The sequence below is a fragment of the Macaca fascicularis genome, chromosome 1, assembly GCF_037993035.2.
Source record: "Macaca fascicularis isolate 582-1 chromosome 1, T2T-MFA8v1.1".
NCBI lineage: Eukaryota > Metazoa > Chordata > Mammalia > Primates > Cercopithecidae > Macaca > Macaca fascicularis.
The window spans coordinates 218,217,084-218,242,889 of NC_088375.1; the positions used below are offsets into that span (position 1 = coordinate 218,217,084).

Consider the following 25,806-nt stretch of genomic DNA (forward strand, 5'->3'; position numbering starts at 1 on the left):
CAGCAGAGAGCTGCCACTACAAACCACAGGGATGCCCACTCTTCTCCCTCTAGGCAGCCTCCAAAAATCCCCACTACAGGCTGCACACCTGCCTATCAAAGCAGGGGGAAGCCACAAATACAAATACCCCTGGGCCAGCATGTCCAGCCCTGCACACCCAGCTCAGCAGAGGGGGCCCCAGATGTCCTTGGGGGACTGAACTGAATTGTTCTGTGCCTTCTCCTGACCACGGCCCTAAGGGTTGGGGGAAGGGGACAGGATATCAGCCCCTGGCACCAGGTGACACCCACCCTTGGCTCCATCCCCAAAGTTCTCCTGCAGAGTCCTGCTGGGTTCTGTGGGTCCCAGGAAGTCACATCTGAACCCTGTGTATGTTGTATGTGTCCACTACTTCCACCCAATTCTCCAAAAAAAAAAAAAAAAAAAAAAGACTGAATTCCCCTTAGAAATCTGGATGCCAACAGCTTCAGCATCTGGCCACCTGGACTCCAATCTTGGCTCACAGACCCTGCGCCAGAGTCTTCACTTCCCTGAGCCTCAGTTTCCTCATCTGCAAAATGGGATAATAATGGTGCCTGTCTCTAGCATGAGCATCAAATAAAATATCCCGTGCTAAGCTATATGCCTGGATATGGTGTGGCAGAAGCTGCAATGTGCTCACCACAAAGCATTTCCGATTCTCTTAGGAATATGGCTGAAAGCCATTTCCCAGACTCCTTTCCAGTCAGATACGGCCACGTGGTCAACTTCTGGTCCACAGAATTCAGACAGAAAGAAAGCGTGCCACGTTAGGCTTGGCCCATAAAATTATTTCTCTCCTTCCTGCTCCATCAGCTAGAAGGAAATAATTCCAAGGTCCTAGGGGATGCTGGAACCACAAGACAGAAGGGATCTGGGTCTCTGGGTCACCACATAGAAAGCCACCGGCGAAACACCCAGCAGGACTTTTCATGAATGAGAAATAAACTTCCATTGTGCTAAGCCTCTGAGGATTCAGGGTTTCACTATCACATTAGCTAGTGTTACCTTAATTACTACCAGCAGTTAAATAGCCGGTAAGTGTTGGTTATTATTACTGTTATCATTACTATCATGAGTATTATTGGCTCTTTCTAGTACCGAAGCTAGAACCCTGTGCCTTGTTCTAGATGCTGAGCCATTATTTGGTGACCAAACACAGAAGAGATACCCTTTGTACCCTTCCCTCCCCACCACCACCCTCCAAACCTGCCTTTTGCCAGGGTTAGCGGCAGGAACTAGCCAAAAAGCTCCTCAGAGATTACTCATTTCAAACACAGCAGTACCTCTTATCCGCTTACCCCTTCTTTATCCTCCTGCTGCTGACTGGAAATTATGACAAAAATATTGAACCAACCATGAGCCAGTCCCTGTGCGCAAAATGTTACATCTGTCCCTTACCTGCTTTAACATTCCCGGCACCACTCTACTCACTTTACAGATGACAGCATGAAGTCTCAGCAAAGTTACATAATTGGCTCCAGTGCACCCAGCCACAAAGAGCTCAAGTCACAGCCGCGACCTAGGTGTGCCTGATTCCAAAGCGTTTTTGTTTTTTTTTGTTTATTTTGTTTTGCTTTGTTTTGGAGATGGAGTCTCGCTCTGTCACCCAGTCTGGAGTGCAGTGGCACGATCTCGGCTCACTGCAACCTCTGCCTCCTGGGCTCAAGCAATTCTCCTGCCTCAGCCTCCTGAGTAGCTGGGATTACAGGTATGCGCCACCACGCCCAGTTAATTTTTTAATTTTTAGTAGAGACAGGATTTCACCATGTTTGCCAGGTTGGTCTCAAACTCCTGACCTCAAGTGATCTACCTGCGTCGGCCTCTCAAAGTGCTGGGATTACAGGCATGAGCCATCACGCCCAGTCCAGAGTCTTAAATAATAACAGCAAGCTGGGTGATCCCAACACTTTGGGAGGCTGAGGTAGGAGGACTGCTTGAGCCCAGGAGTTTGAGACCAGCCCTGGCAACATAGTGAGACTCCATCTCTACCAAAAAATACAAAAAAAACTGGCTTGGCATGGTGGCATATACCTCCTGTAGTCCCAGTTCCTTGAGAGGCTGAGGCAGGAGGATTGCTTGAACCTGGAAGGTTGAGGCTGCAACGAGCTGCGGTTGTGTCACTGCACTCTAGCCTGGGTGAAAGAGCAAGACACTGCCTCAGATAAACAAAAACAGTAACAGCAATGACTGCCATCCTGCAGCACCTGCTGTGTGCCTGGCACCACCCCAGGACTCCGATGTGTATTACATAAGCCACTGCCTGGACTGCTCAGATGGCTCCCCAAGGGTCTCTCTGCTTCGATGCTCATCCCCTCACCCCACTCAATTTCACACAGTAGAGGTCATACCCCTCCCCTGCCCAAAGCCCTCTACTAGCTCTTACCGCACCTAAAATGAAGTTCAAAGTCCTTCCATGGCTCACAGGGCCCACCAGATCTGACTCCATCCCACTTCTCCCACCTCATCTCCTCTCTCCCCCTCACTCATGGCCTTATTTTATTTTATTTTTTGAGGCAGAGTCTTGCTCTGTTACCCAGGCTGGAGTGCAGTGGTGCACGATCACGGCTTACTGCAACCTCCGCCTCCTGGGTTCAAGCAATTCTCCTACCTCAGCCTCCTGAGTAGCTGGGATTACAGGCAAGCACCACCACGCCCAGCTAATTTTTGTATTTTTTTTTTTTTTTTTTTGGAGACAAAGTCTGGCTTTGTTGCCCAGGCTGGAGTGCAGTGGCACGATCTTGGCCCACTGCAACCTCTGCCTCCGGGGTTCACACCATTCTCCTTCTCAGCCTCCTGAGTAGCTGGGACTATAGGCACCCGCCACCACGGCTGGCTAATTTTTTGTATTTTTAGTAAAAACGGGGTTTCACCGTGTTCTCCAGGATGGTCTTGATCTCCTGACCTTGTGATCCGCCCGCCTCGGCCTCCCAAAGTGCTGGGATTACAGATGTGAGCCACCGCGCCCAGCTAATTTTTGTATTTTTAGTAGAGATGAGGTTTCACCATATGGGCCAGACTGGCCTTAAACTCCTGATCTCAAGTGACCCACACATCTTGGCCTCCCAAAGCGCTGGGATTACAGGCGTGAGCCACCACACCCAGCTGCTCATGGCCTTCTTGATTCCTCAAACACCACGCATGCTCCCACCTCTGGGCCTTTGCACTGCCATTTTCTCTCCCTGGGACGCTCTTCCCCCTTCCTCTGCACAACTCACTGCTGCTTGTCAGCCAGATTTTAGCTCAAAAATATCACCTTCTGAGGGAGGTATCCCTGACTCCCAGCTAAAGACGTCCCTCCAGTGGCTGTTCCGTTTTCTCCAACATGTATGTTGTCTGTCTCCTTTTTTTTTTCCTTTGAGACAGGGTCTTGCTCTGTTGTCCAGGCTGGAGTGCAGTGGCAAAATCACGGCTCACTGCTGCCTTGACCTCCTGCGCTTAAGGGATCCTCCCACCTCAGCCTCCTGAGTAGCTGGGACCACAGGTGCGTGCCACCATGCCTGGCTAGTTTTTTACTTGTTGTAGAGATGAGATGTTGCCCAGGCTAGTCTCCAACTTTTGGGCTCAAGCAGTCCTCCCACCTCAGCCTCCCAAAGTGCCAGGTTGGCTTAGTTCACTGCCACTTCCACAGTGCATGGGCTAAGGCCAAAGCTCCACGAGGAGCTGCTGAATGAATTAATGAATGCGAAGAGCCAAGTAATAATATAGGATGTTAAATGGAAAAAGAAATGATTCCCGTTGGCTCTGGCTGCGGTCATGTTGGGCCAAAGATGGTGTCAGCCGCAGACGGGGATCACGGAAGGACACCAGCGAACACATCCTGCATCTGCCGCATCCCAGAAGTTCAGGGTGAAAACCAGGCAGTGACCCCCACAGGGGCCACCTGGGTGGAAAGGGGGCCTCCCCTCCAAGGGCTGAGAGAAAGACTGGGGAGGGGAGGGTTAAGTCAGGCAAATGTGCGTGGGTGGGGAGCCTCCCAGATCCAGGGGTTGAGTCCTGGAGTCTTGCCTGAATCCCGCTGGCCTCTGCTCCGCCACGAGATCTGTTTATTAAGCACCTGCTGTGAGCCCAGCTAAAGAAAACAGAAATCTCTGTTTTCTGGCGTAAACAGACAGATGGAACCATGAAGGCCCCCTCCCCAGGGTTCCCATTCCCCAGTCAATCATCTTCCCGAGGGAGCTGTGAGCTGGTCACCAGAGGGGCAGACATCCGCCCCAGCATGGTCGTCAAGCTTAGGTTTGTGTGAAAATCAGGAGGGCGCTCGTTCAAAATGCCCACTCCAGAGACGCTGCCGGGCCCAGGGGCCTGAGGCCGCATGATGAGAGGCGCAAGGGGTGCAGGGCCCCATCCCCGCACAGCATCCGGCGGCCCTGCCTTTGTGGCCAGCCCAACTGCGCGCTCTAGGCCTCAGTTTCTGCATCCGCACAACGGAGATGCTTCCGACTCGACAGGGCTGCAATGAAGACGAAACCGCGTCCCACACTAGGAGGGCAGTACAGAGCGGGGACCGCAAGCAGGAGCTGCAGAGGGCATCTGCGGGGGGCAGTGGCCGTCGCGAGGGCCTCCCACGGCCGCCCGCGGAGCGAGGGGACCCCGGCCGGCGGAGGGACGGCTGCGCCCTGCAGGCCGCTGCGCCCGAGCAGGCCCCGGCCTCCTGTCGTGCCTCCGGCCCGCGACAATCCGGGCAGGATGGGCGGCAGGACGCAGCGGGGCATCCGCGGAGCCCGTCGGGAACGCTCACTTGGCCTCCGGTGCCGAGCAGCGGCGGATGAGGCGCCCACAGCGCCCCCAAATCCGGGACGTGGCTCCAGCCCGTCCCCAGGCGCGCGGCCTCCTCCGCCGGGAGCGCGTCCGTCCCGCCCCCGCGCACGCGCGCGCCCCCGGCCTCCTACCTTCGCGCGCCTTCGCCGCAGCCGCTGCTGCCGAGGCCAAGCGGGCCGGACCGGGCAGGGGGAACTGGGGGCGGAGCCTGCTCCGCGCGGGAGTGGGGCGGAGGCGGGGGCGGGGCCGGGAGCCGGGAGCCGGGAGCCGCGCGCCGCGGGGCTTACAGAGGCCGGCCTGGGCGGACACGCCTACTGCGCCCTCCGGCTTGCTGCTTCGCACCGCCGGGCAAGCCAGGCGCCTCCTGCACGCACGAACGAGGATTTCAGGCGAACGAAGCACGACCCCCAAGGCCTCGCAGTTGCAAGCACAGTGCGGGATCGAAACCCCCACCCGGCTGCAGAGTCCCCCTGCAGTCTCGCCCGGCCTTAAAGGCCTGAAACTCCTGAGCACTGACCCTTCGCCCAGCCAGACGGAGGGGACATTTCATGCTAGCCCCGTCACAGCCCCCAGCGACGATCCCGAGGCTTCGGTGATTTGACCCGTCGGAGAGAATGCCTTTGTTTTGCTAACTGAGGTACAGCCCTGAGGAAGGCACTCTGGCCTCAGTTTGTTCGCAAGACTCAACCTGCAAGCGCTTGTCTCGTGTCCTTTCCACTGTATGTTCGTTCCACCCCCTCACTGGACTTCGACCTCCTTCTGTTATTGAAGGCATTGGATGAAATTCTTCTTTTTTTTTTTTTTTTTTTTTTTTTTTGAGGGAGTCTCGCTCTTATTGCCCAGGCTGGAGTGCAGTGGTGTGATCTCGGCTCACTGCAACCTCTGCCTTCGGGGTTCGAGAAATTCTCCTGCCTCAGCCTCCTGAGTAGTTGGGACTACAGGCGCCCGCCGCCATGCCCGGCTAGTTTTTGTATTTTTAGTAGAGTGTTTCACCATATTGGCCAGGCTGGTCTCGAACTCTTGTCCTCGCGATCCAGCCACCTCGGCTTCTCAAAGTACTGGGATTACAGGCATGAGCCAGCGCACCCGGCCAAGATCATTCATTTTCAAAAGGAGAGGCAGCTCTGAATCTCCAGGGCTAAAAGAGGGATGTGTTTGGTTTGAAAAGGCATATTTAATTTAATGATTTTGTGTTTTTTCCAAACACAAAGAAAGAACGGCCAGCAGGCCCGCGGCTGATGGTTGGGTTCCATGTTTCCTGCGTGGTAAGGAGGGAAGCAGTGGAACTTTCATCTTTGTCAAAGAGGAATCTGTTTGTAACATCTGAAAAACTGCACTAAAGGCTGCCAGTGTGTCCTTTGGGCTCTGAAACCCAGCCCAGTGCAAGCAAGGCTGTGGCCTGGACCAGGACCCTGCTGCAGGGAGGCACATACTTACCTCCTTGGCGGGGCCTCCAGCTCCCCTGTCTGTGAGGAGCTTAGGTTCCCTGCTGTGCTGACTCCTTGGCTCTGCTCAGCTCAGCCTGACCGGGCTACGGTCCTTTGAATCCCCAGGGCTGCCACCCACCGGTCACCCTGTCCTGTCACCAGGTGGTGACTGGCCCAGTGACCCCCAGGACCACCCACCAGAAAAGAATCATGCCAGGTGCTCACCTGCTCACTGCAGAGGGTTCTAAATCCGCAATTCAGGTAACAGGGAAACAAGTAACTGATTGGAGTTACCACCCTGAGGTTGCTAAGGCCAAGTGCCTGCCAAATCCAGCGGCTAGGCTGGGGAGGACTCTGCCCGCCATCAGCAGAACCACATTCACCGGGAGGTGTAGAGGACAGTGCTCTGGTTAACTGGATTTGCTGGGCATCTGAAGGCTAACTTGCAGAGTCTGTCTTTTTTTTTTTTTTTTTTTTTTTTTTTTTTTTTGAGACAGAGTCTTGCTCTGTCGCCCAGGCTGGAGTGCAGTGGCCGGATCTCGGCTCACTGCAAGCTCCGCCTCCCGGGTTTACGCCATTCTCCTGCCTCAGCCTCCCGAGTAGCTGGGACTACAGGCGCCCGCCACCTCGCCCGGCTAGTTTTTTGTATTTTTTTAGTAGAGACGGGGTTTCACCGTGTTAGCCAGGATGGTCTCGATCTCCTGACCTCGTGATCCGCCCGTCTCGGCCTCCCAAAGTGCTGGGATTACAGGCTTGAGCCACCGAGCCCGGCCTATAATACTCTTTAATTCACGTTTCGGTGAAGCGGTATGCACAACGGTAGGCTCCCCTCTTCCTGTGGGTTTGGGTTTTACCTCGAAAGGGGCTGTCAGAACAGAAGTTTCAGGGAAGGGGCCAGAGCCCAGGGAACTTTCCTCAGGTGATGGTGATGGAAGAAACGGCACGGCACGACAAGAAGGCTCAGAGTCTTACTCTGTCACCCCCCAGGCTGGAGTGCAGTGGCACGATCTTGGCTCACTGCAACTTCTGTCTCCCGGGTTCAAGCAATTCTCCTGCCTCAGCCTCCGGAGTAGCTGGGACTACAGGCACGCGCCACCATGCCCGGCTAATTTTTGTATTTTTAGTACAGACAGGGTTTCACCATGTTGTCCAGGCTGGTCTCAAACTCCTGACCTCAGGCTCCCAAAGTGCTGGGATTACAGGCGTGAGCCACCACACCCAGTTTAACCAAGAGTATTAAACCATTCTAATTTGTCAAAAGAGTCACACTGATTTTTTAAAAAATAACATAATGGGCCAGATGTGGTGGCTCACGCCTGTAATCCCAGCACTTTGGGAAGCCGTAGCGTGCAGATCACGAGGTCAGGAGTTTTATTTTTTTTTTTAATTTTTATTTTATTATTTTTTTTTTTTTGAGACGGAGTCTCGCTGTGTCGCCCAGGCTGGAGTGCAGTAGCCGGATCTCAGCTCACTGCAAGCTCTTCCTCCCGGGTTTTTATGCCATTCTCCTGCCTCAGCCTCCCGAGTAGCCGGGACTACAGGCGCCCGCCACCTCGCCCGGCTAGTTTTTTTTTTTTGTATTTTTTAGTAGAGACGGGGTTTCACCGTGTTAGCCAGGATGGTCTCGAACTCCTGACCTCGTGATCCGCCCGTCTCGGCCTCCCAAAGTGCTGGGATTACAGGCTTGAGCCACCACGCCCGGCCGGTCAGGAGTTTTAGACCAGCCTGACCAACATGGTGAAACCCCGTGTCTACTAAAATTACAAAACTCAGCCGGGCGTGGTGGTGTGTGCCTGTAATCCCAGCAACTCAGGAGATTGAGGCAGGAGAATCGCTTGAACCCAGGAGGCAGAGTTTGCAGTGAGCCGAGATTGCAACACTGCACTCCAGCCTAGGCGACAGAGTGAGACTCTGTCTCAAAATAAATAAATAAATAAATAAAATAAAATAAATAATAATAACGTAATGAGCTTTTTCATATCTTCATATATTATTTACATTATTTAAATTGTTCAAAACATGAAAGATTGCTCTCTGCTATCAACTTCATTTCATTTATTTTATTATACCAAACTATCAAGACCATTAATTTAATCTACAGCTAAATCTATTATTTTTTCATGTTAGAAATTCAACAAGAAAATGTGTTTCCCCAGTGAAACCTCCCATTTCAAGCAGAGCTTGCAGTGAGCTGAGATCACACCACTGCACTCCAGCCTGGGCTACAGAGCAAGACTCTGTGTCAAAAATAAACAAATAAATAAATAAGCATAAGTAGTAAAAAATGAAAATAAAAAATAAGACACAGGGTCTTGCTCTGTTATCTGGGCCAGAGTGCAGCAAGGGCAATTATAGCTGACGAACTTGGAACTTCTGGGCTCAGGCAACACTCGTGGCTCAGCTTGCCTTGTATTTTTTTAGAGATGAGGTCTTGCCCTGTTGCCCAGGTTGGTCTTCAACTGCTGGCCTAAAGCAATCCTTTCCACCTCAGCCTGTTCAGTTGCTGGGAGTACAGGTGCAAGAACATGCTGCCTAGCATTCTACTAAAACAATTTTCAACAAACTCTTAATTGTCTTTCTTTTTCTTTTCTTTTTTCTCTTTCTTTTTCTTTCTTTTTTTTTTTTTTTTTTTTTTTTTTTTTTTTTTTTTTTTTGAGACGGAGTCTCACGCTGTTGCCCAGGCTGGAGTGCAGTGGCGCGATCTCGGCTCACTGCAAGCTCCGCCTCCCGGGTTCCCGCCATTCTCCTGCCTCAGCCTCCTGAGTAGCTGGGACTACAGGCGCCCGCCACCGCACCCGGCTAATTTTTTGTATTTTTAGTAGAGACGGGGTTTCACTATGGTCTCGATCTCCTGACCTTGTGATCCGCCCGCCTCGGCCTCCCAAAGTGCTGGGATTACAGGCTTGAGCCACTGCGCCCGGCCTTTTTTTTTTTTTTTTTTTAAGACGGAGTCTCGCTCTGTCACCAGGCTGGAGTGCAGTGGCACAACTTGGCTCACTGCAACCTCTGCCTCCCAGGTTCAAGCAATTCTCCTGCCTCAGCCTCCCGAGTAGCTGCGACCACGCCCAGCTAATTTTGTATTTTTAGTAGAGACAGGGTTTCACCATATAGGCCAGGCTGGTCTCGAACTCCCGACCTCGTGATCCGCCCCCCTCAGCCTCTCAGAAAGTGCTGGGATTACAGGCGTGAGCCGCCATGCCCGGCTTGAGCCGGGAGTCTCACTCTGTCACTCAGGCTGGAGGGCAGTGGCACAAGCATAGCTCCCTGCAGCCTGCCTCAGTCTCCCTAGTAGCTGAGATTAGAGTCATGCATCATCATGCCCTGCCAACTTTAAAAATTTAGCTAATACTTAAAAATTTGTAGAGACAGGGGTTTCACTCTGTTGCCCAGGCTGGTCTCCAACTCCTAACCTCAATTGATCCTCCCTCCTCAGCCTCCTAAAGTGCTGGGATTGCAGATGTGAGCCACCATACCTGGCTTAATTTTCTTATTTTAATTTTATATAAGTGATTATTATTGTTCCTAAAATAATTGGGGCAGTGACTCCTTTAACATTTTAGAGACCTAATCTGTCTATTCACTTCACTGAAAGAGTATGGCAATTTGTTTCATGAGAAAATATTCTATATTTATAAAGAAGGAAAATTACTTCCACCAAACTAGGGGGCATTCTCAAGAAACCAATTGTGCTAAGTAACATCACTTCAGGTGAAAAGAGAGGCAATGGTATCTATTAACAATGTTTATCAGTGAAGGAAATAAACTGAAAACATGAACATCATTAGATCCTTGGAGGGCCTTCATTGCTGAAAATCTGAGTAATATTGTGATACCATTTTGAGTCGGGCAGGACATTCTCTTTCTAGGGCATGTAACAGTGGGTGAATAATTTCTTTTCATTCATTTTCATTAAGGACTGAACTTCCTTAATGTTCTGGAGATTATTAAATTTGATTTGTATAGTTGTGAAAAGTGCTGATTCCATTGCTTGTATGTGATCATATAAATCTTTTCTCTCCTTTCTGTAGTGTGGTTTAAACTTAATCCTTAAAGAACATGTATTTGAATTTTTCAGCTGGTTAGAAACCTGAATACACCAATCAAGGAGAACTGCTCCTTACATGCTACAGATTTAGTTTCCTTCCTGTACTAAGATGTCTTTTAGATATAGTAAATTTGTTCAAGCCAAGAGCTCCTTTGGAAGAAAGTTGGGTGGGAGGGGGGACATTGAGTAGTAACATCACTCTTGTAATAGAGATGCCACTCTTGCAGATATTGACAACTATTGGACCCATAATATTTTTACCAAACATTGGAAAGACAAGATCTGAACAACTTATCATTGCTGCAGTCTCAAGTATCAGGAAGTACCATTATTCTCAGGACAATAAACAGACAATAAAAAAGACTCACAGACCAGATTAGCTGTCATGGTCAACAGGGACAAGGGTCAACACGACCCAACAGAGATTGTCCCCAGAAATTCACTTCATAACCTCAAAACCAAAAACCCACATTGATGGCAAAAAAATAATGATGCAACAATGTGTGTGTGTGAGACAGAGTCCTGTCCTAGAGCCGTACTTAGTGGGTAAAAGCCAAAGAGCTCAATTTCTGCTCATGATACTTAATAGAACATGGGGAACAAGAGCCAATAGCTCAGTGGGTTCAGATCTGCACCAAGTGCCTGTTGGATGCAGGATTGTACTGTCTCCAATAATGTGTCTCAGATGGACTAATTCTTTTTCCTTTTTTTTTTTTTTAGACAGAGTCTTGCTCTGTCACCCAGACTGGGGTGCAATGACGCGATCTCAGCTCACTGCAACCTCCGCCTCCCGGGTTCAAGGGATTCTCCTGCCTCAGCCTCCTGAGTAGTTGGGATTACAGACACAGACCATCACGCCCGGCTGTCCTTTTTTTTTTTTTTTTTTTTTTTTTTTTAATGCATTTTTAGTAGAGACGGAGTTTCACCATGTTGGTCAGGTTGATCTCGAACTCCTGACCTCAGTTGATCAGAAGTAGGTGAGGTCAGAAAACATACCCTGGGAGAGGCCGGCACAATGCTCAGAACCACCATCGCTAGCCCTGGGGTTTTCTTCTGTAGTGGAATTCATGTAGTGCAGGGACAAAACCAATCAGATATTTCTGGGAGTTAAAAAGAGATGCATTTACAGTGCAATTTGAGAAGGGGTATTAAGGAATTTGCCAGGGTACTGACCCGTGTCAGGTGTACACCGCAGGTTGAGAGAGGGCTAAATAGTTTCTGCCCATGAAGGTGATAAGCGAGGGCCTGAAGAAAGAGGGACACGGGAGGACACTGGCACCAGAAATAGGAAAGGGCTGCTTGGAGGTGGGAAGGATGGGTCGGGGTGCTATCTAGAAAGTTGCCTGGCAATGGATGTAGGATGTGTAAGCGAGACCTCAAACAAGAAGCTGTCGCTTAAATAAAGTCTGAAGAAAGACAAGATATGTAAACGGCAGGAGATAGTAGGAAACTGGACCCGGCTCCACATAAAACTTCCCGCCTTATACTTCAGGGAGGATCGCAGCGCATTTCGGCCAAGACAGGTTCTGACCTGCGGGCCTGGATGAATATGGGCTAGGGCAGCTGGGCACCGGCAGAGCCGTTTCCCTACGCAAAGTAAGCGTGTTATGTCTACAACCCAACGGGGACAGTAGAGCCCCAAAGGCCTTGCTTTCTTCCCAAAGAACAGCCCCCGTCTACGTAGTTTCTACCTGGCTCTAGGAGGTGAGAAGACATTCCCGATAGCACAGAAATCCTACAAACGCGTGTGGGAGCTGCCGTTAGAAACAGAGGCTGTGTAAAAAGTGACTGGGGGTTAGAAAAACACAGAGAATGAGAACCCAAGAGACTGGAGACTTTGGACCAATCTCTGCAAAGAGCTGGTCCTTAGAAAGGAAAGAGCTGTGCGGCCCTCACTCAAGTTGGCTTGTGTTACAACCGCTGACGCTCCTATCACTTCTGGTAGAGAAGCGACATGTTATTTCCTATTCCCAAGTCATCCACTGTTAAAACTACACTTGGAAAGCTACGGCAACCTACAAACCAACAAACGAAAGAAATAACCCTTACTGCACAGCCTGTTCTTTAAACACAAAAAGTCAGGGGAAAGCGCGAACGCAGTCCCCCACTACCACAAATTATGCAGTCGAGTTTCCCACATTTGGGGAAATCGCAGGGGTCAGCACATCCGGAGTGCAATGGATAAGCCTCGCCCTGGGAAAACCACCTTCGTGATCATGGTATCTCCCCTGCCAGGTAAGTATGAGTTCCTACACCTCTGCCCCGCCACAGCCTCATACGCCTCACCCTTTACACTCACGGTCACTTGCCACGCGCACTCCCGAGCCCTTCTAGCCCTGACAACACAGCTGGGATTCTCAGGTCCGACCAGCGTTCGTGAACCCGCTCCACGGCATGGAAACTCCTTCGTGCCGAAGCAGCAGGTGGCGAAGAAGCAGCCCTTGCGCTGCCTCATCTACATAGAAGTCGCCTTATCCGTGATGTCAGCGACAGTGCCCTGCCCAGTCCCCGTCTGCCTTTCTGCCACTCAGCCGCCCAATCCGCTGCAGGAGCGGCCAGGGGGAAGTGACGTCTGCCTCTCCCTTTTTCCCTCCCGCCCCGGCATCTGTTCTCTCCCAAAGAAGCAGGTCCGTAGCCTGTGTTGCGGAGCAACCTTTCCGCGGCCAGATGGATCCTGGGCACCCTTCTTCAAATAATGGCTTTTAATTCGCAAAAAACTCCTGTGCGGAACGTTTAGGATTACAAAAGAAACCGGTTCTCTTCACATCCTTATCCTTGTGATGTAGCATTCCGCTTGAAATTGGAAGCCGTTTACTATCAGAGAGAAACCGTATTTATGAAAGTAAAGAGGCAGGTCGGATGACTGCAAACCAGCCTTCCTTACTGGTTTTATCACTGGTAATGTTATAAAGACAGTTGTCCAGTTTCATGAATCTTGTTGCTTGTTTTCCAAATTCAGGATTGTAGAAAACTGTGCTGCCCCAGAAGAGATGGTTGGACACTCTCAAGCGTGGTGTTGGACTTTGTCATCTCTTGGGCAGCCATCTCCAGACCTTAGCCCTTACCTTGTGTTAGTTTTTTATATTCTGCAAAGACAAAACCAAAATAATCCAAATTTGACACAACTACCCGGGATACATCTTATTTGAGATGTTTAACAAATGCCTGGATCACCTTTTCTTACATATTACGCAGCAAACACTGTGAAGTAAGCAAAGTTGGAATGGCCAAGTCAAAGACTATTTGAATATTTACAAGTAGATTTCAAACAGGAGTAATACAGGGTGGTCACAGGATAACAAATTCTAGGCAGTAGATTTAGATGACTTGAGGCTGTGGGCTCATAAAAGGCTGGAAAACCAGGGTGTGGACCAAGCTGGCTGAGACTGACTGGACCCAATGTGGTGCTGGATTGGACGGAAGTTTTACCTAGACCGTCATTATATGCTCATTAACATACTAAATCACACATCCACCAGTGCCATGACGGCTCTGAGACCATTATTTGATGTAAAAATGGATGGCACCAGATTTCCGAGAAATCTCCACCTTTACCCGGGAATTTTCATGAATATTCCACTCCTTGGTTAAAGAAACCCATCAAGATGAAACCCCACAACCTATTGTTCTCTCTCCGATATACCCAAACTCCCCTTTCTTGAGTGCGTACTTTTTGCTTTGCAATAAATCTCTTCTTTCACTATTTGCTGACTCATCCTTCACTTCATTCTTGAGGTGGTGTCAAGAGCCTGGACACCACAGCTGGGGTCGAGATTCCCCCAGTGTCTGGGGACCTCCCGCATCCCACCAGTATCAGATTCTATTCCATTGCTCAAATCACAAAACATGGAGTGGAGAGTTCTCCTTGGAGATCATAAAGTAAAGATTCTGTGGCATGGTGACCAGTTAGGCCACTGGAAGGCATGGCAAAATATTAAAAATGAGGGATTATGTGACCGTGTAGTAACTGCTGAATGCTAAATACTTGATCCAGGCCCCATTCCCTGGAGATTGACAGGGAGACACATTGTCCAGGCAGTAGTGGAGAAATACTTTCTGGGTATCTGACCAGCCTTTGTGGAAAGAACTGGCACCATCCTGCAGATGTAACCGCCTGATGGGTTCTTCCTGCCTAATGTACACACAATATCAATTCATGGAGACCATGGCATTGCAGTAAAGAGTTTCATTGACACAGGCCAGCCACGACATGTGGGAGAGAGAGTTGTTACCCAAATCAATCTCACTGAAGGCTTGGAGGTAATGGGTTTTTCAGATAGTTTGGTGGGGAGGGGGCTAGGGCTTGGGCGGTGCTGATTGTCGGGGATGAAATCACAGGGATGTGGAAAATGGCCCTCCTGCATTCAGTCAGCTTCTGGGTGGGGGCTAAGGGACTGGTTGATTTTCAGGCCAAATGGTGCCATCCAGTAGTCAGAAATGCAAAAGCCTGAAAAGACAACTCAAGAGGCCAATCTTAGGTTCTACAATAGTGATGTTCTTCACAGCAGTTATTGGGGAAGCTGCAAATCTTGCGACCTCTGGAATAATGGCTGGTAATTATTTAACGAGGCATACATCTTAGTAGAATTCACACCTCTTTCATCCTTCTAACTTGGTGGCCTTTCATGAGTTTTACAGAGGTAATTTAGTTTTGGGGAAGGTTATCATTTACACCAACCTTTTTGACTGTCCCCAACCTTTTTGGCACCAGGGACTGGTTTCACAGAAGACAGTTTTTTCATGGAAGGGGGTGGTGGATGGTTTCCGGATGAAACTGTCCCACCTTAGGTCATCAGGCATTAGTCACAGTCTCATAAGGAGTGTGCAATCTGGATCCCTCACATGCGCAGTTCCCAATAGGGTCCGAGCTCCGATGAGCATCTAATGCTGATGCAGATCTGACAAGAGGCGGAGCTCAGGTGGTAATGCTTGAAGGCCTGCAGCTCACCTCCTGCTGTTCGGCTGGGTTCCTAACAGGCCATGGACCAGTACCTGTCCTGTGGCCCTGGGGGTTGGAGACTGCTGATTTAAACTATAAACTCAATTTTTCCCAAAGACAGCTTGGGAGAAATTGCACAGGAGTAAGCAAAGCCAGCTAACCTGTGAGGCTAGAACCAAGATGGGGCCAGCCATGTCAGCTTTCTCTTACTGTCATAATTTTGCAAAGGTAGTTTTTGAGGGACTACACTGGACACTTGTTAAAAACATGAGACAGATTTTATTGTATGTGCTACAATAGGCAAGATAGACCACCAAAGAACTGAGCTCAACCTGAAATACAGCAGGAGGAGTTGAAGATTATAGCCAACTGGTAAGATAAGAAAGTCAGTGGATGGAAAATTACTAAGAGGAACTTGATTAGCTATCAAAAGTGGTTGGGAGGACTCCTGCTAAACTAGACTCAACAGTATTCTTTTCTAAAACTGGACTTGGCAGGCCAAGAACTAACAGAGAAAAGGGCTCAGAGGAAACTACTAAGGTGTGGTGAAAGATGGAGTCCTTGTCAACTCTACACGGAAGCTTCTGCAAATAAACAAAGACCAACCAAATGGAAAAAAGCAAAGGCTATTTATTCTGAGCTTGCTATAGCAGGGAGTCAGTCACTGTGACTTGTGTTTTGGCAGAGACTTGAAGGCAGTCAGGAGGGTGGGAAAGCTTTTTAAAAAGAAAGGCTTCAGGTACGCTTGGACTGGAGGCTGTCAGCATGGTGAAGCTGTAGATAGATGAAGGAAATCAAAATATTTTACCCCAGAATGTATTTCTTTGGCATATTTTAAGATGGCTGTCAGAGAGCCAGCAAACAGGATTAACTCTGCAAAACTGTCTTTTGTAGGGGAAATTTACACCTGCAGAGAATCTTCATTAATCCAGCCTTACCTTGTCAGGATTGAGAAATAAAAATAAGCCCTAGGCCCTACAACCAACTGAACGGACTTTTTATAGAGAAGGTTCTACTGCATGGGGAATATTTATATATATGCAACAAAAGGTATTTGCCACCACACATACATCTCCCTGCTCCGCTAAATATATCATCTAAAGTCATGTGATTGTCTAGTACAACCTTAGCCAGTGAATAAATAGCTTTTTATTGAGCTGCATAAGAGGCCGCAGTTTCATCAGCAATGTATTTCTTTCTTTTTCTTTCACAGACAGTGTCTGGCCCTGTGGCCCAGACTGGAGAGCAGTGGCACCATCATAGCTCACTGCAGCCTCGAACTCCTGGACTTAAGTGATCCTCTTGCCTCAACCCCCGAGTCACTGGGATTACAGGCCAGAGCCACCATGCCTGGTTTTCATCAGCAATGTTTCCTGAAGTTACAGAAAGATTTGTAATCCTGGGAGGAAACACTCCCTTGAAGCAAAGGTGTTCACTCCCCAAAAATGCAAGGAGCTATCTTCTTGATAGCCAGGCAGATAATTCTCAGGGTTTGCCCCACAGAATCTCTATCTAAAATAGCACAGTGGTCATGCCTAGTGAAAAGTTTGAGGGAAGTCGCCCAATGTTGGGTTTCTTCAGAGCTATATACATACATATCCTAAAGGACACTGTCCCTTCATCATTCCATGCTGTTAGACATTTATAGGGCCATGGATGGTGATCTCCTACAGACTAAAATAAATGCTGTTGCAGAACAGGTAAGTGTACTACAATTTGAGTACATCAGCTTTTGGGCATTTTAAACCATGGGTCAGACATGTTAGAGCGAGAGGGCAGGTTGATAGCAAGAGGGAGTGTTTTAGCAAGAAGGGGTGTTTTAATTTTCTAATAGCAAAGTGATGTTTGCCACTGTCATTTCAGAGTGAGGGGATAATTTGTTGTTGTTTGGTTTTGTGGATTTTTTCATTTGTTTGTTTGTTTTTGAGACAAGGTCTCATTGTCACCCAGGCTGGACTGCAGTGGCATGATCAGGATTTACTTCTGCCTTGACCTCATGAATTCAAGCAAACCTCCTTACTAATCCTCCCGAGTATCTGGGACTACAGGCACGTCACATCATACCCTGGGGTGTGAACTGGGATTTGATGTTTTCAGTCGGCTCCCTAATGGAATAGGTTCCCTTACTATTCTAGAATACAGATTGTCTTCATGATTATCATTCTCATGTACGTTATATTTCTACTACTCTGCTAATTTTTTCTTCTTTCTTTTGTTCTTTTTGAGACAGAGTCTCCCTCTGTCACCCAGGCTGTATTACAATGGCAGGATCTCAGCTAACTGCAACCTCCGCCTCCCAGGTTCAAGTGATTCTTTTGCTTCAGCCTCCTGAGTAGCCACCTGGCTAATTTTTGTATTTTTAGTCCAGACAGGGTTTCACCATGTTGGCAGGCTGGTCTCGAACTCATGACCTCAAGTGTTCCACTCGACTCGGCCTCCCAAAGTGCTGGGATTACAGGCATGAGCTACCATGCCTGGCTCTCAAACCATTTTAAGTAAGCAAAGACAGATTTGTCTGGCTTTTTAGTACATTGCTGAATTATCCTCCAATTTGCATTTTTAGGAAGGACCTGGGGAATGGCAACATGGAGATATTTGGCTAAAATGTGAACATTTCATGTTCTGCTTCAGTCTCTGTTTTTGTTTTGTTTTGTTTTGTTTTTTGAGATGGAGTCTCGCTCCTCGCCCAGGCTGGAGTACAGTAGCGCGATCTCAGCTCACTGCAAGCTCCGCCTGCCGGGTTCACGCCATTCTCCTGCCTCAGCCTCCCGAGTATGGAACTATAGGCGGCCGTCACCACGCCCGGCTAATTTTTTGTAGTTTTAGTAGAGACGGGGTTTCACCGTGCTCGCCAGGATGGTCTCGATCTCTTGACCTCGTGATCCGCCCTCCTCAGCCTCCCTAAAGTGCTGGGATTACAGGCGTGAGCCACTGCGCCCAGTCCTGCTTCAGTCTCTTTGAAAATCCTTCCAATTTGCCTTTTGCAACCAGTTAGTGGCCTTGCCTTCTTCACCAGCATGGGAATTAATTGATAAGGTCAGAATATTTGGGCTCAAAGGTTTCAACAGTTAAGTCAAATTTTCTGCCGAAGCCTGGAGGATCTTGGAGCCTGCTTTAGAAACAGAAGAGTGAAATGTATTTAAATTTAGATCAGGGAAGTCCTTTGTAATATTCTTAATTCACGTTTTGGTGAAGCGGTATGCACAATGGTAGGCTCCCCTCTTCCTGTGGTTTTTTGTACTTTTTTTTTTTTTTTTTTGAGACAGAGTCTTACTCTGTCACCCCCCAGGCTGGAGTGCAGTGGCACGATCTTCCTCACTGCAACCTCTGCCTCCCGGTTCAAGCGATTCTCCTGCCTCAGCCTTCTAAGTAGCTGGGATTACAGGAGTCTGCCACCATGCTCGGCTAATTTTTGTAGTTTTAGTAAGGACAGGGTTTCACCATGTTGACCAGGCTGGTCTCGAACTCCTGACCTTGGGCTCCCAAAGTGCTGGGATTACAGGCATGTGCCACCACACCCAGCCTAACCAAGATTGTTAAACCATTCTAATTTGTCAAAAGAGTCACACTGACTTTTTACAAAATAATGTAATGGGCCAGGTGCGGTGGCTCACACCTGTAGTCCCAGCACTTTGGGAAGCTGTAGCAGGAGGATCACGAGGTCAGGAGTTCGAGACCAGTCTGACCAACAAGGTGAAACCGCATGTCTACTAAAAATACAAAAATTAGCCAGGCGTGGTGGTGTGTGCCTGTAATCCCAGCTTCTTAGGAGGCTGAGGCAGGAGAATCGCTGGAACCCGGCAGGCAGAGGTTGCAGTGAGCCGAGATTGCACCACTGCACTCCAGCCTAGGCAACAGAGTGAGACTCCATCTCAAAATATAAATAAATAAATAATATAAACAAATAAATAATAACGTAACGAACTTTTTCATATCTTTATATATTAAATATTTACATTATCTAAATTGTTCAAAAGAATCAAAAAATTCCTCTTTGCTATCAACTTCATTTCATTTGTTGTAACAAACTATCGAGACCATTAATTTAATCTACAGCTAACTCTATTATTTTTTCATGTTAGAAATTCAACAAGAAAATGTTTCCCTAATGAAACCTTCCATTTCAAGCATAAGTAGGCTGGGCGACGTGGCTCACACCTGTAATCTCAGCACTTTGGGAGGCCGAGACAGGTGCATCAGTGGAGGTTAGGAGTTTGAGACCAGCCTGGCTAACATGATGAAACCCCATCTCTACTAAAAATATAAAAATTAGCTGGGCGTGGTGGCGTGTGCCTTTAATCCCAGCTACTCTGGAGGCTGAGGCAGGCAATAGCTTCAACCTGGGAGGCAGAGCTTGCAGTGAGCTCAGATCGCACCACTGCACTCTAGCCTGGGCTACAGAGCAAAACGCTGTCTCAAAAACAAATAAATAAATAAGCATAAGTAGTAAAAAATATATATAAAATAAAAAATAAGGCACAGGGTCTTGCTCTGTTATCCAGGCTAGAGTGAAGCAGGGCAATCATAGCTGACCAAATTGGAACTTCTGGGCTCAGGAAATCCTCCTGGCTCAGCTTCACTTGTATTTTTTTAGAGACGACGTGTTGCCCTGTTGCCGAGGCTGGTCTCCAACTGCTGGCCTAAAGCAATCCTTCCGCCTCAGCTTGTTGACTTGCTGGGAGTACAGATGCAAGACATGCAGCCTAGCATTCTACTAAAACAATTTTCAACAAATTCTTAATTGTCTTTCTTTTTCTTTTTCTTTCTTTTTTTTTTGAGACGGAGTCTCGCTCTGTCGCCCAGGCTGGAGTGCAGTGGCACGACTTGGCTCACTGAACCTCTGCCTCCCAGGTTCAAGCAATTCTCCTGCCTCAGCCTCCCGAGTAGCTGAGATTACAGGCATGTGCCACCATACCCAGCTAATTTTGTATTTTTAGTAGAGACAGGGTTTCACCATATAGGCCAGGCTGGTCTCCAACTCCCGACCTCGTGATCCGCCCCCCTCAGCCTCTCAGAAAGTGCTGGGATTACAGGCGTGAGCCGCCATGCCCGGCTTGAGCCGGGAGTCTCTGTCACTCAGGCTGGAGGGCAGTGGCACAAGCATAGTTCCCTGCAGCCTGCCTCAGTCTCCCTAGTAGCTGAGATTAGAGTCATGCATCATCATGCCCTGCCAACTTAAAAAATTTAGCTAATACTTAAAAATTTGTAGAGACGGGGGTTTCACTCTGTTGCCCAGGCTGGTCTCCAACTCCTAACCTCAATTGATCCTCCCTCCTCAGCCTCCTAAAGTGCTGGGATTGCAGATATGAGCCACCATACCTGGCTTAATTTTCTTATTTTAATTTTATATAAGTGATTATTATTGTTCCTAAGATAATTGGGGCAGTGACTCCTTTAACATTTTAGAGACCTAATCTGTCTATTCACTTCACCGAAAGAGTATGGCAATTTGTTTCATGAGAAAATATCCTATATTGGCCGGGCGCGGTGGCTCAAGCCTGTAATCCCAGCACTTTGGGAGGCCGAGACGGGCGGATCACGAGGTCAGGAGATCGAGACCATCCTGGCTAACATGGTGAAACCCCGTCTCTACTAAAAAAATACAAAAAACTAGCCGGGCGAGGTGGCGGGCACCTGTAGTCCCAGCTACTCGGGAGGCTGAGGCAGGAGAATGGTCTAAACCCGGGAGGCGGAGCTTGCAGTGAGCTGAGATCCGGCCACTGCACCCCAGCCTGGGCGACAGAGCAAGACTCTGTCTCAAAAAAAAAAAAAAAAAAAAAAGAAAATATCCTATATTTATAAAGCAGGAAAATGACTTCCACCAAACTAGGGGGCATTCTCAAGAAACCAGTTGTGCTAAGTAACATCACTTCAGGTGAAAAGAGAGGCAATGGTATCTATTAACAATGTTTATCAGTGAAGGAAATAAACTGAAAAAATATGAACATCATTAGCTCCTTGGAGGGCCTTCATTGCTGAAAATCTGAGTAATATTGTGATACCCTTTCGAGTTGGGCAGAACATTCTCTTTCTAGGGCATGTAACAGTGGGTGAATAATTTCTTTTCATTCATTTTCATTAAGGACTGAACTTCCTTAATGTTCTGGAGATTATTAAATTTGATTTGTATAGTTGTGAAAAGTGCTGATTCCATTGCTTGTATGTGATCATATAAATCTTTTCTCTCCTTTCTGTAGTGTGGTTTAAACTTAATCCTTAAAGGACATGTATTTGAATTTTTCAGCTGGTTAGAAACCTGAATACACCAATCAAAGAAAACTGCTCCTTACATGCTACAGATTTAGTTTCCTTCCTGTACTAAGATGTCTTTTAGATATAGTAAATTTGTTCAAGCCAAGAGCTCCTTTGGAAGAAAGCTGGGTGGGAGGGGGGACATTGAGTAGTAACATCACACTTGTAATAGAGATGCCACTCTTGCAGGTATTGACAACTATTGGACCCATAATATTTTTACCAAACATTGGAAAGACAAGATCTGAACAACTTATCATTGCTGCAGTCTCAAGTATCAGGAAATACCATTATTCTCAGGACAATAAAGGGGCAATAAAAAAGACTCACAGACCAGATTAGCTGTCATGGTCAACAGGGACAAGGGTCAACGCGACCCAACAGAGATTGTCCCCAGAAATTCATTTCATAACCTCAAAACCAAAAACCCACACTGATGGCAAAAAAATAATGATGCAACAATGTGTGTGTGTGAGACAGAGTCCTGTCCTATAGTCGTACTTAGTGGGTAAAACCCAAAGAGCTCAATTTCTGCTCATGATACTTAATAGAACATGGGGAACAAGAGCCAATAGCTCAGTGGGTTCAGATCTGCACCAAGTGCCTGTTGGATGCAGGATTGTACTGTCTCCAATAATGTGTCTCAGATGGACTAATTCTTTTTCCTTTTTTTTTTTTTTAGACAGAGTCTTGCTCTGTCACCCAGACTGGGGTGCAATGACGCGATCTCAGCTCACTGCAACCTCCGCCTCCCGGGTTCAAGGGATTCTCCTGCCTCAGCCTCCTGAGTAGTTGGGATTACAGACACAGACCATCACGCCCGGCTGTCCTTTTTTTTTTTTTTTTTTTTTTTTTTTTTTTAATGCATTTTTAGTAGAGACGGAGTTTCACCATGTTGGTCAGGTTGATCTCGAACTCCTGACCTCAGTTGATCAGAAGTAGGTGAGGTCAGAAAACATACCCTGGGAGAGGCCGGCACAATGCTCAGAACCACCATCGCTAGCCCTGGGGTTTTCTTCTGTAGTGGAATTCATGTAGTGCAGGGACAAAACCAATCAGATATTTCTGGGAGTTAAAAAGAGATGCATTTACAGTGCAATTTGAGAAGGGGTATTAAGGAATTTGCCAGGGTACTGACCCGTGTCAGGTGTACACCGCAGGTTGAGAGAGGGCTAAATAGTTTCTGCCCATGAAGGTGATAAGCGAGGGCCTGAAGAAAGAGGGACACGGGAGGACACTGGCACCAGAAATAGGAAAGGGCTGCTTGGAGGTGGGAAGGATGGGTCGGGGTGCTATCTAGAAAGTTGCCTGGCAATGGATGTAGGATGTGTAAGCGAGACCTCAAACAAGAAGCTGTCGCTTAAATAAAGTCTGAAGAAAGACAAGATATGTAAACGGCAGGAGATAGTAGGAAACTGGACCCGGCTCCACATAAAACTTCCCGCCTTATACTTCAGGGAGGATCGCAGCGCATTTCGGCCAAGACAGGTTCTGACCTGCGGGCCTGGATGAATATGGGCTAGGGCAGCTGGGCACCGGCAGAGCCGTTTCCCTACGCAAAGTAAGCGTGTTATGTCTACAACCCAACGGGGACAGTAGAGCCCCAAAGGCCTTGCTTTCTTCCCAAAGAACAGCCCCCGTCTACGTAGTTTCTACCTGGCTCTAGGAGGTGAGAAGACATTCCCGATAGCACAGAAATCCTACAAACGCGTGTGGGAGCTGCCGTTAGAAACAGAGGCTGTGTAAAAAGTGACTGGGGGTTAGAAAAACACAGAGAATGAGAACCCAAGAGACTGGAGACTTTGGACCAATCTCTGCAAAAAGCTGGTCCTTAGAAAGGAAAGAGCTGTGCGGCCCTCACTCAAGTTAGCTTGTGTTACAACCGCTGACGCTCCTATCACTTCTGGTAGAGAAGCGACCTGTTATTTCCTATTCCCAAGTCATCCACTGTTAAAACTACACTTGCAAAGCTACCCCAAACTACAAACCAACAGACGAAAGAAATAACACTTACTGTACAGTCTATTCTTTAAACACAAAAAGCCAGGGGAAAGCGCGAACGCAGTCCCCCACTACCACAAATTATGCAGTCGAGTTTCCCACATTTGGGGAAATCGCAGGGGTCAGCACATCCGGAGTGCAATGGATAAGCCTCGCCCTGGGAAAACCACCTTCGTGATCATGGTATCTCCCCTGCCAGGTAAGTATGAGTTCCTACACCTCTGCCCCGCCACAGCCTCATACGCCTCACCCTTTACACTCACGGTCACTTGCCACGCGCACTCCCGAGCCCTTCTAGCCCTGACACACAGCTGGGCTTCTCAAGTCCTACCAACGGTCCTGAACCCGCTCCACAGCATGGAAACTCCTTCGTGCCGAAGCAGCAGGTGGCGAAGAAGCAGCCCTTGCGCTGCCTCATCTACATAGAAGTCGCCTTTTCCGTGATGTCAGCGACAGTGCCCTGCCCAGTCCCCGTCTGCCTTTCTGCCACTCAGCCGCCCAATCCGCTGCAGGAGCGGCCAGGGGGAAGTGACGTCTGCCTCTCCCTTTTTCCCTCCGGCCCCGGCATCTGTTCTCTCCCAAAGAAGCAGGTCCGTAGCCTGTGTTGCGGAGCAACCTTTCCGTGGCCAGATGGATCCTGGGCACCCTTCTTCAAATAATGGCTTTTAATTCGCAAAAACTCCTGTGCGGAACGTTTAGGATTACAAAAGAAACCGGTTCTCTTCACATCCTTATCCTTGTGATGTAGCATTCCGCTTGAAATTGGAAGCCGTTTACTATCAGAGAGAAACCGTATTTATGAAAGTAAAGAGGCAGGTCGGATGACTGCAAACCAGCCTTCCTTACTGGTTTTATCACTGGTAATGTTATAAAGACAGTTGTCCAGTTTCATGAATCTTGTTGCTTGTTTTCCAAATTCAGGATTGTAGAAAACTGTGCTGCCCCAGAAGAGATGGTTGGACACTCTCAAGCGTGGTGTTGGACTTTGTCATCTCTTGGGCAGCCATCTCCAGACCTTAGCCCTTACCTTGTGTTAGTTTTTTATATTCTGCAAAGACAAAACCAAAATAATCCAAATTTGACACAACTACCCGGGATACATCTTATTTGAGATGTTTAACAAATGCCTGGATCATCTTTTCTTACATATTACGCAGCAAACACTGTGAAGTAAGCAAAGTTGGAATGGCCAAGTCAAAGACCATTTGAATATTTAGAAGTAGATTTGAGACAGGAATAATATAGGGTGGTCACAGGATAACAAATTTTAGGCAGTAGATTTACATGACTTGAGGCTATGGGCTGACAAGACGCTGAAAAACCAGGGTGTGGACCAAGCTGGCTAAGACTGGACCCAATGTAGGGCTGGATTAGACGTAGGTTTTACCTAGGCCCTCATTATATGCTCATTAACATACTAAATCACGCACCTACCAGTGCCATGACGGTTCTGAGATCATTATTTGATGTAAAAATGGATCGCACCACAGTTCCGAGAAATTTCCACTTTTACCTGGTAATTTTCATGAATATTCCACTCCTTGGTTGAAGAAACCCATCAAGATGAAACCCCAGAACCCATTGTTCTGTCTTGGATATACCCAAACTCCCCTTTCTTGAGTGCGTACTTTTTGCTTTGCAATAAATCTCTTCTTTCACTATTTGCTGACTCATCCTTCACTTCATTCTTGAGGTGGTGTCAAGAGCCTGGACAACACAGCTGGGGTCGAGATTCCCCCAGTGTCTGGGGACCTCCTGCATCCCACCAGTATCAGATTCTATTCCATTGCTCAAATCACAAAACATGGAGTGGAGAGTTCTCCTTGGAGATCATAAAGTAAAGATTCTGTGGCATGGTGACCAGTTAGGCCACTGGAAGGCATGGCAAAATATTAAAAATGAGGGATTATGTGACCGTGTAGTAACTGCTGAATGCTAAATACTTGATCCAGGCCCCATTCCCTGGAGATTGACAGTGAGACACATTGTCCAGGCAGTAGTGGAGAAATACTTTCTGGGTATCTGACCAGCCTTTGTGGAAAGAACTGGCACCATCCTGCAGATGTAACCGCCTGATGGGTTCTTCCTGCCTAATGTACACACAATATCAATTCATGGAGACCATGGCATTGCAGTAAAGAGTTTCATTGACACAGGCCAGCCACGACATGTGGGAGAGAGAGTTGTTACCCAAATCAATCTCACTGAAGGCTTGGAGGTAATAGGTTTTTCAGATAGTTTGGTGGGGAGGGGGCTAGGGCTAGGCGGTGCTGATTGTCAGGGATGAAATCACAGGGATGTGGAAAATGGCCCTCCGGCATTGAGTCAGCTTCTGGGTGGGGGCTAAGGGACTGGTTGATTTT

At 48.1% G+C, this 25,806-nt stretch overlaps 1 protein-coding gene, 1 long non-coding RNA gene and 2 other non-coding genes across 9 annotated transcripts in view; all 4 read right to left on the reverse strand.

The window, feature by feature from the left end:
• The window catches only part of CROCC (ciliary rootlet coiled-coil, rootletin), a 59,025-nt gene extending 54,049 nt beyond the window's left edge, over positions 1-4,976 (reverse strand). For 5 of the 6 annotated variants that reach the window (XM_045379693.2, XM_045379680.2, XM_045379686.2 and 2 more), the window contains exon 1: positions 4,911-4,976. The gene's annotated coding sequence lies outside the window, so the exon portion shown is untranslated. Of the gene's footprint in view, positions 1-3,274; positions 3,406-4,910 lie in introns of those variants that run through there. The other variant, XM_045379683.3, reaches the window with a different exon arrangement.
• A 7,354-nt stretch (positions 4,977-12,330) lies between these two features.
• LOC123570618 (U1 spliceosomal RNA) lies at positions 12,331-12,494 on the reverse strand. The gene has a single exon (XR_006694896.1). It is a non-coding gene; the product is annotated as a U1 spliceosomal RNA (small nuclear RNA).
• Positions 12,495-15,804: 3,310 nt separating this feature from the next.
• On the reverse strand, positions 15,805-23,879 carry LOC135967157 (uncharacterized). The gene is made up of 2 exons (XR_010581060.2): positions 23,775-23,879; positions 15,805-15,964 (listed from the first exon to the last, which is right to left on the reverse strand). It is a non-coding gene; the product is annotated as an uncharacterized lncRNA (long non-coding RNA).
• Positions 23,487-23,650, reverse strand: LOC123570619 (U1 spliceosomal RNA). The gene has a single exon (XR_006694898.1). It is a non-coding gene; the product is annotated as a U1 spliceosomal RNA (small nuclear RNA).
• Positions 23,880-25,806: the final 1,927 nt, after the last annotated feature.